At 35.2% G+C, this 17333-nt stretch overlaps 1 long non-coding RNA gene across 1 annotated transcript in view; it reads right to left on the bottom strand.

Moving 5' to 3' along the window:
* The window catches only part of LOC116072440, a 34534-nt gene extending 17478 nt beyond the window's left edge, over nt 1–17056 (bottom strand). The window contains exons 1-2 of the long non-coding RNA XR_004111450.1: nt 16723–17056; nt 12232–12435 (exon numbers count right to left, since the gene is read on the bottom strand). This is a non-coding gene — a long non-coding RNA (uncharacterized LOC116072440). The remainder of the gene's footprint in view (nt 1–12231; nt 12436–16722) is intronic.
* Nucleotides 17057–17333: the final 277 nt, after the last annotated feature.

The raw sequence follows: 17333 nt of genomic DNA, 5'->3' as shown, positions 1-17333 counted from the left end.
GCCCCCCCCCCCCATGCATATGTAGACGTGTAGGTTTGTCCTCATGTGAACCCCCTAATAACTGAAGAGGGTGCTGTCTCTGACTCAGCCCACCCCTTTGTATCCCCTTCTCCTAGCTGGGCTGCCTTGTCTGGCTCAGTGGGAGAGGATACACTTAGTCCTGCTCTGACTTGATGTACCAGGGTGGGTTGGTATCCATGGGAGTGTTCCCCTTCTGAGGAGAAAAAGGGTAGATGGAAGAAGGGGATGCATAAGGGTGGGACTAGGAGGAGAGGAGATAGGGTTGCAATTAGGATGTAAAATGAATACATACCAGGACTACATGGATCCCTGGTGAGAAGCTGGGACACAATTCAGTGGAATAGTAGCTGTATATTAAAATGTCCTATGTCAGTGTTGGGAGGAGAACCCCTGAGTTAAGGAAACAAGCTGAAGGGTAAAATCCCATAAACATGGTCTATATCTGAGTAAGGAATTTCAGGTAGAAAATAGCAGTGTAGGCTGATGGTATTTAAGAGGAGGGGGGATTGACCCCCATTATACTAAGGTTGGTAATTATAAAGTATCATATAAATTACCTCCATTAAGCCAATTATCAATTTTTGATAGAAGAGCAAAGTAGAAAAACTCATATTTCACAAATATAAATCAAATTGTGTTACTTCCCTTTTAAGAATTTTAAAGATCTTCATGGATTCCTGGGCATGTAGAATAACAATGAAAATAGTTATCCTGTATTCAAACTTCTGTGTTTGCTCTAGGACCCATGGCTATCACCACTGCACTATATCTAACCTGCTCCACCCTGCTCACAACACTCACTCACATGGGCATCTTCTGCCAGCTATGTCAGTACCAGTTACTTCTTAGATTCTTTTTACTGCTCCCCTCCTCTGGAATTCTTATCACCTGATCATTTTTTTTTTTATCAAGGATTCCACTTATACTTTAGTTTTCAACTCATCTGGCTTTTGATCACAATTGCCTCAATTACTAGTGAATTTGTTGACCACCTGTCTCATGCTAGAGCCCAAACTCTGAGAAAGGAAACCCTATTTTTTCTATTACCTCAATGCTATGCTGCAGAAAAATGATACATTATATGTAGTTCTTAAATATGTGTTGAATGAATGAAAGACAAGTTGAGATTTCCATTTGTAAGACGTGTGCACATACATAAGTTAAAACATAAACAACATAGATATAAAACATGTATATATAAATTAAATATACACATGCATCTATATGCAGAAATATATAACATTAAAATAACCATTCCCTATGTTGCTTTACATATAATCATATTTTGTAGATATATTCTTATATGTAGAACACACACACATTTCTTCTTTTGATGAAATAACAAAAGTTGAAATGAATGAACAAGAATGACAATGGCTTACTCTGTCAAATCCAAAAAAAAAAAAAAAAAAAATCCGGAAGATGGAGGTGTTCATGAGAATAATGCATTTAATGTGTGAGGTTTGGCTCTCCCTGCTCATCCAAACCAAGCACTTACAAGGAAAATTAAAATGAGGAGCAGAGAGCATTCATCCTTGATCACATCTGGGGAGCTAGTACAAAGAGAGACTTAGAAGAAAGGGGTGGGCAATATGCTGGGGATACAGAAGGAAACTGAGTTGGAAGGAGGGGAAAAAAATCTGCATTCCAACTCATCTGGAAGAGAGAAGGAAAGGCTCCATCCTCTGAAGACACTTCACCAGGGCAAAGAAGCTGAAAGATAAACTGACAGCTGTGAAAGTCTCACGTGGCCCAGATCTGAGGGGCAGATGAAGATTGTTTACACAGCACAAGAAGGTGTTGGGAGAAGGGAGGACGCATTTCCCATGTAAACATATGCTTCCCAAAGCATCTCCAAAAATAAAGCGTGCAGTGGAGAGAGATAAACATCTGTGCTGCCCACAGGCGGAGCACCAGGAGAGCAGAAGGCTGGAGGTAGAAGGGAAAGGCATACACAAACAAGATGAGATACTATGTCCTGCCGAAATGACAAGGAAAGGCACTGGGTCTGCATCTTATTTTCTGGTAAGTTACTGAGAACGTGGCCATCTGACTACACTGAGGAGGAGTGGAAACTGAGAAGGGGGATAACATTTGAAATGTAAGTAAATAAAATAACCAATAATTTTTAAAAAAAAGAAAATTAAAAAAAAAAGAACAAAAAAAAATAGAGTATGAGTCAAAACTCACAAGTCATAAAAGTAATACATCACATAAGTGGACTCGAAATAGAAATCACATGATCATCTCATTAGAAGTAGAAAAAGACATTGAAAAAGCCCAATATTCTTGTATTACAAAAGTTCTGAAACAACAAAGAATAAAAAGAAAACACTTTCTTTATATTAGAGATTATATTAAGATTATAGAGATTATATTAAGGTAATGTGTATCCAATGCTAAAGTGTCAATGGGGAAAATGTAAAATATTTCCATTAAAATCAAGGACATGACAAAAGTGTAGAGATTCCCCACTCTGACTAAGCATAGAACTGAAAATGAAGGCAGAGCTATAATATATAATAAAGAAATGAAAGGGAATAAATAAATAAAGGAAGGAAGGAAGGGAATAAGTTAAATTTATCTCTTCTGTACATAATGTGATCTTACACACAGATACCCTAAAGCACGCGCCAGGAATCAGTAGAGATGATAAACACAGAGAAATAGATAGGCACAAAGTCAACATACAGATATCAGGAGCTTTTCTGTATAGTAATAACAATCAGGTAAACAACCTTATTGATAGTTGCATCAAAAATAAAATAATTAGCCATAAGTAACTGTAACTAATGAACCTAAATAATTTCTATTGCATAATTTTAAAACACTGAAAAACAACTGAAGAGTAGACTGGAGACAGAATTCAGGTATCAGAGGCATCTGTTATATTTGTACAAATAGATGGGTGGAGATGGATGGGTAGATTGACAGATAAGTAGGCGGATGGACAGGCAGACAGATATATTTCCAAAAATGATCTACATCTTCAGTGCAAGGTCTATCAAAATTTCAGTGTCATCCTTTGCAAAATTTTACAAATAATCACTTTCAGTGAAAGAAAAAATAAACAAACCAAAAAACAAAAGCAAACAAACCAGACTAGCCAAAGCAATCCTGAGCAAAGAGAATGACACTGGAGATCTGAAAGCACACACACACACACACACACATATGTAGACACACACACACACACACACACACATAGAGAGAGAGAGAGAGAGAGAGAGAGAGAGAAAGAGAGAGAGTATGTGTTGTCATGGTAAGGAAAATAGGATGTCATTGACACAAATCAGCCACATAGATCAATGACATAGAATAGAAAGCCTAAACATAAGCCCATACTGATAAAGAAAAATGACTTTTGACAAAAAATTCTCAAAAAGCACACTGGAGAAAAGGTATTCTCTTCTACAGAGAGCACTAGAAAACGGATAGAATAATATAGAAAAATAAAATTAGGTCCATATTACTCAATTTACAATTCAGCAAAGATGTAAAATTCTGAAACTATGAGAACATAGACAAAATAAATACTTAAAGATAGAGACAGGGGCTGGTGAGATAGCTCAGTGGGGAAGAGCACTGACTGTTCTTCGGAAGATCATGAGTTCAAATCCCAGCAACCACATGGTGGCTCACAATCACCCGTAATGAGATCTGACGCCCTCTTCTGGTGAGTCTGAAGACAGCTACAGTGTACTTACATATAATAAATAAATAAATCTTAAAAAAAAAAAAAGATAGAGACATTGGTAAGGGCTTTCTGAAAAGATCTTTGATAATTAAGAAAATAATTTCCCCAACTGACAAATAGAAGTACACGAGACCAAAAACTTTCTATACAGATAATGAAACTATAGAGACCACATAATAGCAGAAAATGTGCATCTGATGGTATTAATATCTAGAATATATTAAAAATCTCAAAAAAGAAATGTTACTAAAATAAATTATGAAAATCTATAAATGGATATACAACCTGAGCAGAAATCACTTTAATAAGTACAAATTACATGAAAAACATTGGGCAACATTAGCCTTTATAAATGCAAATTAAACCCACTTTGTGATTCATTCTCACCTTGGTTGGAATGGCCATCATGAAGAGAACAAACAGTTCATGTAGGTGATATGGAAAAGAGAATGAATCCATACACTTTGCTGATGGAAATGGGGCAGTTACAATAGAAATCACTGTGGAGGTTCCTCAAAACCTAAATATTGAATTCCCATAAATTCCAACTATATCACCACAAGCTATGTATTTGGAGAATTCTGTCAGTATATCACAGAGAAATTTGCATATCTATATTTACTGTAGCACTGTCCATAATAATCAAACTATGAGATCAGCCAAATTGCCCATTGACATATAGTTGGTATAAGAAATATATATATGCTGATCAATTAGTCAAGAAATGGCTATTCCTAGAGGAGAATAACTGGGCAAAAGGAGAATAACTGGGCAAAAGGGAATGAGAGAGGGATAGTAAAAGGGGTGGATGGTAAGATTCCATTTCCTAGTACATGAACTTGTTCTTCAGCTGCTATTTGGGAAGGTTGTAAACATTTAGGGAATGAAGCCTTGCTGGGGCAAGATGGTCCTTACTGGCAAACTGTAACTACAATGTGACCTTCTGGCCTCCTATTCCCACCACCCATGCCAAACCCTTATTCATTTACTTCTTGTCAGGGAATTGGTCACAACAATGACAAAAGTAGCTAATAGAGTCAGTTTGAACAATTCATTAAGTTTTACATAAAAGTGAAAATTGTTATTTTTTTTCTGTGTACATTTGAGTCCAATAAATGTGAAAATATTATATATTTGTATGGAAATGCCATAAAGAAAACCATTATTAAATATAATTAGCATATGTCAATAAAATTATTTTAAAAGTACAAAAAAAGAAATATACAATCATAGTGCAGTTTTATTCAGCCATAAATTAGAGTGACACTATGTTGTTTAATAAAAATATGTGCAATGGCAGATTATCATTGAGAAAGATCAGCCAGATTCAGAAGATAAATGTTCCATATTTTCTTATATTCCAGGAGCGTAGACATTGTATATAAGATCATACACATACATATATGCATATAATAAATAAGTGATGATGATGGCAGATAGATTGATAGATGGTAGGTAGATAGAATGAATGAGAGGGAGTAACAGATGAAATTTATATTTCTTTGTATTTCAACATATATGTTTTGTGTTATGTTAGTGATTTTTAAACATTACTCAAATCTAAGAATAAAAATTCAGTTAGTCCTCGATACAATTTATTTAGTCATAAAAGCCATCCATCTTGTATTGTCATTTATAAGGTGGACTAAAATTTAAGTTTGGTAGAGATATATAGGTTAAAATAATTGAAGTGAGAAATAACAATGTTCCCAAAGCCTTTTATTCTCTCTATCTCATGGAAGCAATTTAAGCACGGCTTAGAGAAAAATGTCTTTCAGGAGCTGCAACACTAACTTTCTGCTATAGTTTATCACTGCAAAATTCACTTCTATAATTGTGCAGCCTTTGCTTGCATTACTTGTTAATTATCTTTAATTATACTTTTAGTCAATTACTCAAAATGTGACCTTTTCTAACAAAAGTCATGCAAGAAGAATATAGGTGAGGTACAGGAACTAAACTGTAGGCAATACACAAATTCACGATAGCAATTTTTTTTTTTTTTGCTTACTGATTCCACACTCAAATAACCCACTACTAATTACATTTTCTCTTCTCTGTTTGTATGAAATGAATTACTTTTTCCACCAAAGTCCCTAACAACCTAGAATATAGAAATGTTACTTAACCTTTATAAAGTATGTAGCTCTAATGAACTACATGATCATCAGGAACGAATCAAATTGATAGCTGTCATGTAATCTTCATATGCTGTATCCTGAGAAAGCACATTATACCATAAGCATTATACCATAAGCAGAACTTATATTCTTATATTCATAAGCAGAGTTATATTCTCTGGGTGGAGGAGTATTTTTTACTTTGTTTTGATGTTAATGATACAGCTCTCAGGAAAATTACAAACTGCATTACATTCTGAGCAACATAAATCTGTATGAGGCACTTAATCGGCTACACTGAGCTATATGGCGCCATTGTATCTCCCTAGTCCTTCGCAGCAAGTGAAACGTTCCTAGGTGCTTAAACTTCATGTGTACCAAGGTATGAGGACAATGGAAAACTTTGCAAATTTATAACTGTGTGGAAGATCAAAATCACCATCATTTGTTAAATAGTAAATGAGAAAACTTAAGGGCAAATCCCTAAAAATAAGTTCTCTTGGGGCCATAGCTACTTAGCTAAGGGAAAGCAGCCTGAGCATCCTAGGTCATGTTCCTTCTTGCTTGAAGCATAATTCCATCAAGGCTTCACATAGAGAGTCATACTCTTGAGTGGACAGCATAGGACAAATGCTTCAGCTGTGCACTATATTGGCATGAACAGTGAAGACCATGCGTGCTTGTGTTGTGTGCCTGTACACTGAGTCCAAAAACACTATTCTTGCTGTCTACCAAGGACAATTAGTCCACCTTCAACACCTTTTTTATGACACTGATCTGTCTTACCAGACTTAGAAAACTGGTAACTTTGGAAAAACTCTGCTAATTGAAGTCTACCATTGACCAGATAACCATCTGGGACTCAACGCTATGTGGCAGACTCCCTTCATTGACAAAGCTTCTTCTACTTTGACCTTGTCTAGGGAATTCAAACATCCCCCAACATACACATACATCCTCCCCACACACACACCTCTACCTGTGGAATGTCACTTAACCTTAGATTAGATTACAGTTTCAACTTTCTTTCTCCCAGTAAGAACACGTTCAGCTGGCACCTGATATTCCTCAAATGCTTCCCCATACTAAAGGGCTATTGTTTGGTTCCATAAGCCTTTGCCCATCCTGAATATTTCTACACCATCCCTCATCCCTAGGCCCCTAAAATTATATAAGCCTTGAATTACTCAAAGTAAAGTTGATCTGCCTCCCTGCAGCTGGTCTTGCTGTCTTATTCACTGTGTGTACTCACAGGGCTTCTGAACCCCTCATCTGTCATCTCTGCTCCCATTGACTTCATGAACCATTATCTGCCAATGATGCCCGAGGGCAGTGAGAGTCAAGCTATCCAGTGCATGGTGGACCTGAACAGTGGCAGAAATATTGGTAACTTTAAATCTCTAACACAGAAGAAACCTTCACAACATGATTTTGTGAGGCAAAGTGTCCCCACTCAGACCCCTCACTTATCTCAGGATGGTCAAATAAATATTAAGCACATGTGCAAACTGTTTGAACACAGTATTTTGGAAATTTGGAACTTTGGAACTTCTTTGTATAGTAGCTTAGTTTACACTTATGTATTTATTACAAGTTCCACCATCTCTAGATGATTCTCCTTTTTGCCAAAAGATGCAATTAGTATAGATTTTAGTGGTAAATTTAATTTTTATTTATTCTTTCATTTAATCCCTGGCAAGTATAACAATATTAGCACTGTTTATACCCTCTCTTCAACTCTACAGTTTGCAAATATACTGCAATCTGCTTGAAGTTCCACTGGACCTCATAGCAGTGACAATCTGGCATAGCCATAGCACACGAGAAGCAGGTATGCGGGCAGAGTATAGGCTTAACATAGAAACCACAGCTGTTGTGCCTTCAACCAATTGGACTGAAGCCTTCCATGTGGTGCTCACTGAGTATTAGCTGCCAATAATTGTTACTTTCAGTCTCCTATCAAGTTCAGAAAAGTCACGGAAGAAGCAAACAGCATTGTATCTTAGAGCACTGCCTGATATTACATTTCTGCTGCCTTGCTAATTCTTTTTTCCCCCCTCTTCTTTCATTTAGTTTGAACCTATCATAGTTATAATAGCAAGATCTTTCATGATATTTTTGAAATAATGGTTTAATGGCACACCAGAAACCATGTATGCTCTATCAATATGCTTTCTCTTTTAACTGGATAAAATTCACTAAAACACATAATCTGAGTAAACATATTTTACAATATCTCTTATCTTCAATTACCTGCAACATAAATTTGAAGATCTACCCATAACTTCAGATAACTTAATAATTTTAAAGCTCAGATCAATATAATAAAATGACATAGATTCCTTGGTACCAAATGATTATAAATATTTATTATTTTGTTTTCAGTATTATTTTCACAGTAGGAAAAGTAAATAGTATTAGTATGATGTTGTTCACTTGCTTAGTGTTTCATGCTTTGAGGAAATTTTACATTTATGAATGGGGTAGAACTTTTACTGGTATCATACTATTTAAAGAAATGAAATTTAATACAAGATTCTTCTCTTGTTTCAAGATAACTTCTATAGCATCATTTTGGGAACTTATTATCAACCATAAATGAAGAAGAAGGTATACATAATAATTTCCAGTTTAGTAGAATTTCTTTTTATGGACCATTCAAGTAATGATGTATTGAAAAAGCAGCCATTCATAGTCACTTCTAATGAAACATATGTTATCACCACATACTATAAAAATAGTTTTAATCAAAAAGAAAGTGCTCTGTAAATGTGTTCTCTTTGATATAACAATTCAATTTTGAAAGCCATATTAAGGAAATAACAGAGAGGTGAACAAGAATTTTATATTTCATATAAAAATAGTGTTCATGCTAGAGTTATTCAAATAATAAAATTCAGAGTGAACCATGTATTTTGAAGGGACACTCCAGCTAAGAATACTTTATGTAAATGGAATTTTTAGAATTATATTTAATGAAGACTTTCTTCATTTTTGTAAACTAATGAAGACCTTCATCACTTTTATAAACTATTTATGGCATGTCACTGTGGATATTTATTGAGAACACCTTTAGAATGACAACGTAGCTAAGTCAGGGCAACTTAACAGTGAGTGCAGTTAGTGGTAACTTTTTGTTTGCATGATATCCCATAGTGTCTCCATTATTATATTGAGAACAATTATATTTGTCTTTTTAAAACAATTTTTTTTCTATGAAAATGACCACAAGCATCCTTGAGTGTTAACCCACTGTCTCTGCAACTCCCAACACAATCTCCCACGGGACTCGAGCTTGCTCACAGGCCTGCAGAAAGATGGTGCTGTATCTATCAACTTGTGCTTCCCTGGCTCTTCACCTTCAGATTGGACTTTCATTTCTTTCCTGTCCTCTCCTTATCAGAACTGTTTCCTTCCACCTTTCCTCTAAATGACTGGTAGCCTTCAGGTTTCCCCCACACTTTGGATTTGCACAGGACTCCATGCCTTATTGCTTATGTGGCAGTAAAAAGAAGAAACATCTACGTTTCTTTACAAAACAAAAACCATGAGAGATGAATGATATTTTGGTTCATGTTTTTTTGTCACATAAGCACACATGTAAACATAACATACTGAGAGAGTGTATGCTTAGTCACTTTCTGCATTTCTCTCTGTCCCTTGGTCCCTGTTTCTATCTCTTCCCCTGTTTCTCAATGTCTTTTGTCTGTGTGTTTCTCTGTCTCTTTCTGTGTTTATATTTCTGTCCCCTCCGTCAACTCTCCTTCTTACACAAAGTGTCTATGTAACAATAAAAGAGGAGTAAAGCTCAAACTATCACCTGGGAACTTCCATCACTGCATAAGCTTTTAGACTGAAACTGGAAGCAGAACATGAGTTATTATGGATAATGCCAGTACAAGTTCAGGAAAGGTAGCTCTGCCGTTCAGGGTGCTTGCTTGCTCTTCTCCCAGAGGTCAGGAGTTTGGTTTCCAGCACCTATACTGAACTCCATCTTCAGGAACCTGACATCATCTTCTTGTCTCCACAATACTAGCACATACTTTGGACACATAAACATAAGAAAAATATAAAACAAATCTAAAGAAGAACAATTGCATTTTTGTTACCCAAAAAAAACACTCTGTAATAGAAATATCCTCTATCTGTTGTCCAATCCCAACATCTAGCATCTTCTTGCTAGGCATTTGGAACTTAATGGAATTTCTAATGTCTTGCAATTTAAATTATTTTAAATACCTAGCCACACATGCTTGCTAAGGGCCATATTGGACACTGAATGACTATTCACATTTAATCTAATACTTGACATAAACATATATAGTTTCACCATCACTATTCAGTTATAAATTTTTATTAAGTACTATTAACTACAATTATTAATCATTTTAATATGAATTTTGAATTTTCTAAAAGTGAAGGAATTAAAGATATTATTATTGTCAAATCTTTATTGAATCCAAGGGCTAGAGAGATAGCGCAGTAAGTAAAAGCATTTACTGCTTTTTAAGAGAACTCAGGTTTATTTCCTAACAGTCATATGGAATTCAAAATTGTCTATAATTTGAGCTTCAGGGGATCCAACACATTATTATGGCCTCACACTTGATACGCACATACACATATGCAGGCAAAACATCTATGTGCATAAAATAAACTGAAAAAAAGAAAAAATCCCAGTCTTAATTTGTAAAATAATAAGAAAATGGAGCTTTGGAGGTAGCTGATGGGGTAAATTGTCTTCTGTGAAACCTGAGGTTGGATACTTGAAATTTATATATAATATCCAGACAAGATTGCATGCAAGAGGGTGAAAATGAGTGTATCCCTAAAGCCTGCTGACTAGCCAATCTAGCCTATCAGTAAGAAGTAGATTCAGTTAGAGTCCTTACTTCAAAAGAATGTGGACAGCAATGAAACAAAACACTCTGCTTTGATCTCTGGCCTATACACACACACAAACACATGCATGCATGCATGCATGAACATGCACACACAAAATATTTGTACATATGAATGTACTTGTGCACATGTTACACATGCATTTTACCATACACTACACAATATCACACACTACAGTCAACTCATATACATGCACATGTGCACAAACACACTATATGTACTATAGACATGCATGCACATGTCCATGCACACACACATTATGTATATGCACTACACATACATGCATGCACATGTACATACACATACACTAGAAACACATTCACATGTACACACACTATACACACATACATGCATACACATATGTTGACATATTTCTCAATCTATTTTATTGGGTACTTATATCTCTACCTCCTTTTCAACCTTAATTCCACACTAATTCCTTCCAACTGCCCCTCCCCAACTAGGTAGGAGAGAAAGAAGGTTAGAGGGGAAAGGGAGAAAAGAACTCTTTAGACTACTTCTTGCTGATTAGGGCCATCAAGTTTCTAAGAGCAAGCCCAATCTTTGTTGTCATAATAGCAATCCAGCAATCCAGCAATCCAGCAATCCAGCAATAGCAAATGCAGCAATAGCAAATGCAGCAGTAGGAACCAGCAGGGACTAGCAACAGTGAAGGAAGTGGCCAGGGGAGCAGCAGCCTCCACAGGCCCTTTGAGAGCCCTGCCATTATACCCACTCGACTTCCCAGAATTAAACTATCTGTCGCTGGCCAAAACAGAATTAAACTATCTGAAGCTGGTCAAAATAACACTCCTGTTATTGCATGAGGCAAGTCATAATCACCTGCTGAGAAGCAGCCTCTTATCTGACATCTATATTAAAACAAAATATTCACAAAATGTAACTGGGTTTTTAAAGAAACCAAAATTCTCACTATATTTCCAACTTTTAGACAAAAAAATGGCTTCTTTTTCTGTAATGTCAATAAACTATATAAAAAAACAATTATGAGAACTATGAAGTAAGAATTATATTCACAATGCCCAGGCTATATACATATATTACATATTATATATGTATATATGCCAACCTTGGAGAAAATACTTCATATCTATCCTATCTTGATAAGTCCAAAGTCTTTTACTTAAATCACTTTCTTATCATAACTTGCCTTTATCAACCTAAAAACATCTTTTTTTGACACTAAAACATTTTCTTAGATCCTAAACAACTCAAGCTTTTATGTCTTTAACCTAAAATAAGGAAAATTGTATTATAATTTTTTTAATCTTCAACTTCATTAGAGAGTTAAAAAGGATAAATATTACCTGAGTAAACAGGAAGTGTAAAGCAAGTAGCTTTACACTGTTGGCTGCCTGGATAGTCACCCAAGTTTATTCTGTATTGGTGGGGCATCCAATCTTTAGCCAATAGGTCCAGAATATCTGACAGACTTTTCTGTGAAGCAGGAAATTTGAAGAGCTGGCATACCTTGGCTCTCTACAGAGTTGTGCAGGTGATTTAGCAGTTCTGCTTGTCCAGGTTGGACAGCATGCCGTCAGCTGTCCTGGTAAGGACAGATTTTTGCCCAACCACCATCTTTGCCACAAGAAGCAAATTCCAAGTGGAGGTTCTTCAGTGCCCATCATCTTCTTTGAAGTAGATTGGGGTGCTGCCAGTAGGAGATGTGTCTCTCTGTCAGAAAAGGTTTGTATTATTAAAACATCTAAATGCCATACTCAGTAGATTCCTGAAGTGTTTGAAGTTCATCGGTCTATCTATAGTACATCTGAATAGACAAACATTGCTTGCTTCTGGCTATCTACTATCTGCTTAACTTTGAAAAAAAATGTCCAAGAGGCTAAATAAAGCATATCTCTGTAATTAATTACACTAGTACCTAACAAGATTACAAGTAAGATTACTTAGAGTTGACTACTAACTTGCATTTCTAATTATCCTAAACAGTTTGCAATAGTTATCTTTCATAAGACTAGAACTTAGCATTACATTTTAGAAGAAGTTGCATACGTTGCATATGTACAATACATTAAGCAAGACTTGAACAAAATAACCTTACATTTCTATCAATATACAATAATCCATACCAATGTAAAATATTCGAGTTTTCTTGCTGCTTTCTTAGTCAATGAACCAAATGCTTTTCAGATCAGTGGTTTTTGTTGTTGTGCTTTGTTTTGGTTTTGCTTTGTTTTTTGATAACCTGGTAACTCTTGGTTGCTCTTTGTTTTTGTCTGAAACAGTTCATACTTTTTGCTAGCTTGAGGCTAGGGCCTCAGAGCAACTTCCTGGTGGCAACAAATTACCTTGCATGTCTCTCCTGGACTTGCACTCACTTGTCCAATGATGCCCTTTACCACGGCATTTGCAAACCCTGGGAAGCCTATGCATTCTTACCAAGAACCTATTGCTGCCAGAAAGAGCTTGTTCAGTTCTGCAGAGGAAAGTATGAATACCGTATTCCTAAGAGTTAACACACTGACTGTCGGGACTCTCACATTTACACCCTCTCCAGAGTCCCCAGAATCAAACTAGCTCCAGCTGGAAAAATTCACATCCCTTTAGAACACAAGACAACCATAGTTAACAGCTGTGGACAAACTGAAGCAGCCCCATATCCCACACCTGGAGTTAAAACAAAAACATATTCACATAACATAACTCGGTTTTAAAAGAAACCAAAATTCTCTCTACATACATGATCACAAAGTCTACACACAGCATATACAAACATTAACATGTGTACATACATCATGCACATATATTACACACAAATATAAGATACTATATGAAAGTGACATAGTTGTATTGCTCTATGTATTTTACTATTTTGTATATTTTGTAATGTTTGTAATAACTTTTATAGTTTTACTTTATTTTCTATTCTACAACAGAAAAAAACCACTGAAAAGGAAAAATATTAGAAAAACCATGTGTACACTGATATACATATATACACATATGTATATATATGGTATACACATACATATATGTGTATATATATGTATGAATTTATATTCAGAATAAATCAAGAATCTAGATGATGCTTAGTACATTCATAAAGTACATAAAACAACTAATAAATTTTATGTACATAAGCACATTATATACAATAGATTTACAATCTTCATATCTGTCATTGGTCTACTTACTTTTAATATTTGGTAATGAAAAAGTATCCCATGTTTGAATAAAAACAGCTCCAATTATCATAGGTTTTCATTATTTTTTAACTTTATACTATTTATCTCCATAATTGTATAACATAATCATTTTAGGTAGTTGCGTAGTATTCCACTGACTGGCTACAAAGCATTCATTTATCTATGCCCTCTTAAAATGCAAAATATTTTTCTAATATCTTCTGTAAAAACTCATATAAACAACAGTTTTTAAACTTGGTATGTTGTTAGCAACAACTGATAGTATTCCTGCCCCCAGAAAATTTATTGTGGCTATATTTTTTTAAAAGGTTACTTAGAATACAATATAGTGGCAGTTTACAGGCAGGGTAAAAAAGTAAATTACATTTACCGGAATTTGTTTGCTAACTATGATTGACGCTTGTGTTATTAGCAGTATGACAAACTATAGTTACCACTATTATTCTGTAAGTCGAAGTAAAATTATATCAAAACTAGCACTGGGCATTTTCACTTGCTTTTAGTAAGTAGCTGTTTATTTCACTTTGTTTTTAGAAAAACCGTATTCACATGGGCAAATCCTGTCTCATGTTCCTTCGCGATAAATATTTCTCATCTAAGGGAAACATGCAGAAAAAGAATTTGTGGGCCTCCATGTATCCAACTGCTTTTATGCAATCACTGGTAATTAACCCCAAATCTTCTCTTCCTTTAGGTTTTGAAACTATTCTTCATGTCAGGTAATAGCCTGGAGGTGAGAAAGCTACTTCAAATTTAGAAAGCCAATAAACAGAATTTTAGAGACTTAGGGTTTTCAATTAGTGAAGACGAAGAAGATAAGCCAGTCCATTACTGCTCCTGCCTAGAAGGATTAGCTTAGTTCCTGCTAAGGAAAAGCATGCACTTCACAAAAGCAAAGCAGACATAATGAATGCAGTCGGATTGAGGATGAGTCCAATAGACATGCAGAGAAGGCACATTCTGGTGTCATTAAAGGGAACAAGAGGGGAACACAAGAGGCTACTCTGTTTGCATTTCAGTTTTAGGATTCTTGTTTCCCAGACACCATGCAAATCTAATAATATTAAATTAATGCCAATACAGCTGCGTGTTCTTTATTCAGACCATTTTTTCCTAATTAATAATAAACGTACTTCTGTTTATTTATACTTAGCTACAACTTCTGATAATGTAGGAGGTGTTGAAATTCAATGTGAAGGCAAAGACAAAAGCTGAAATGGTATGCTCTATTTTGTGAATTGCAGACGCTGCCTTACTGATACAACACCCAAGATTCTAAGCTGACATCAAAGAAAAAAAAAATCATCTGAAATGACAGCAGCAGCTGCAGCATCCGCCTCTAAATTAGGCTGTGTTTCAAAGTCTGGACTCAACTGCTAAGCAGTATAAAGACCCAGGAGGAAGGCTGCCCAGCAAAGAGTGAGCCTTCGACCCAACACATCAAAGTAACACATGCTAGGAGAGCAATAGGCGCATGTGGCCCACATTCACGCACCACCTAATTGTGCTGGGCTCAGGAAACCAAGATGAGCCTTCAGCTGATTCCTGGGTTAAGAGAGGATTTGAGATTTTCTTCTAAGCAGAAAGCTGACACAAATTGGTTGCAGATTAGAGTCTGACTTTGCAATGAAGCATTCCACAGTTTCAAAAGATGGCCATTTTGGCGTCATATGGCATGCTCAGAACACTAATGTAAAGACGTATAAGTGAAGCATTAGGTGTGAAGAGCAGTTAAAAATATGCTCCATAAATGAAGCAAACTTCAATTTATATATTTAAGGATAGATGATTTGAAAAAGATTTTTTTTCATTTTTTTTGCATATAAGTTCCCAATTTTGAGGGAATTTGTCTTCTGAAACATTAGCCATTTAACAAGAATTTGGAATGTTAATATCTCTTAAGAGATGACAGAGATAACTACATTCTATTAGTGTAAGTTTTAACATAAATGCCTACTATCAATACTATAGGCAAAGGAAACATGACATATTCCATGTGGCACTTTGCAGTTAAAAACACATGGCTACAAATACTTTGATCTTGTATATATCTTGCTGTCCTTGGCAGTAGAGTGTAATATATATATATATATATATATATATATATATATATATATACACATATGTATATACACGCACATACATACATTTATATATGTATATATAAATATATATTTATACATATATATGTATGTATATGTATATATATCATATACATATATGTATATGTATATACATATATATAAAATCAGGGATATATATATACTATTGTTCTATATTTGTGAATTGCTAAACTTAGCTTGCACAATTACTTGAGATTTTTTAAAATATTTTATATAATGCTTCATTGAAATTGTTGCCTTGGTAACGGCCTGGGCTAAGTGTTTACAAGTTTTCTTTCTTTCTTTCTTTCTTTCTTCCTTTCTTTCTTTCTTTCTTTAATTTGAATGAGTCTTGGACCCACTGGCTCCTTTTATTTATTTTAAGTATGTAACTACACTGTCACTCTCTTCAGACACACCAGAAGAGAGCATCGGATCCCATTACAGATGGTTGTGAACCACCATGTGGTTGCTGGGAATTGAACTCAGGACTGCTAGAAGAACAGTCAGTGCTCTTAACCACTGAGCCACCTCTTAAGCTCTTGAGATTTTAATCATAATTAATGAGAGGCTAATAATTTCATCAAGCAAAATGTACATGGGTTTTCACTGAACTATACACAGAAATGAAAACTCTTGATTCATCCAAAGTGATTAATAACAGGTAAGAATGGAAGAAAAATATAAATACATACCTGCCCTAAAATTTTAAATTTTGGCCAAAAGTAACTACATAGCTGGGGATATTGGTGCACACTTTTAATCTCAGAACTTGGAAGGCAAAGATAGGCAGATCTCTGAGTTGCAGTCCAACTTGGGTTATGGAGCAAGCTCCAAAATAGCCAGGCTAAATTACACAGAGATATCCTGTCTCAAGAAGCCAAAAAAAAAAAAAGTGATTACATAAATGTGGTTTCATCACATGGAAAGTCTAAACCATTTTAGTGCGTAAGTGATAAACATCATGAAAGAAATTCTTCAAGAATACACTCTTGTATCATGGTCAATTTCCAGAACTATGATCAAGTTCAACTTTCATTGGCCTTCATTGGCTCTGAATTTGTCTAGGTTATATAGTAAAAGTCATAATATCTTCTTTCCTGGAAAAATAAAATCAGTAAATACTTTTCACAGGTTCACCATGTAATGGACCATTTTTTGTTATAATAGAGGGGACCGAAGCAGAAGACATAGTAGTCATTCTAAAAGATTCATTAGCCTTGCTGTTACTAATGCCTGATGCTAAGAGTGGATCCAAAAGGAAAGAAAAAACAATCTCTTTTGATACTGTGGCATTTTTGCTTGT

The sequence above is a fragment of the Mastomys coucha genome, unplaced genomic scaffold, assembly GCF_008632895.1.
Source record: "Mastomys coucha isolate ucsf_1 unplaced genomic scaffold, UCSF_Mcou_1 pScaffold23, whole genome shotgun sequence".
In the NCBI taxonomy this organism is placed as follows: Eukaryota; Metazoa; Chordata; class Mammalia; order Rodentia; family Muridae; genus Mastomys; species Mastomys coucha.
Note: the sequence above shows the minus strand (reverse complement) of the source record. Positions and strands in the feature narration are given on the sequence as shown.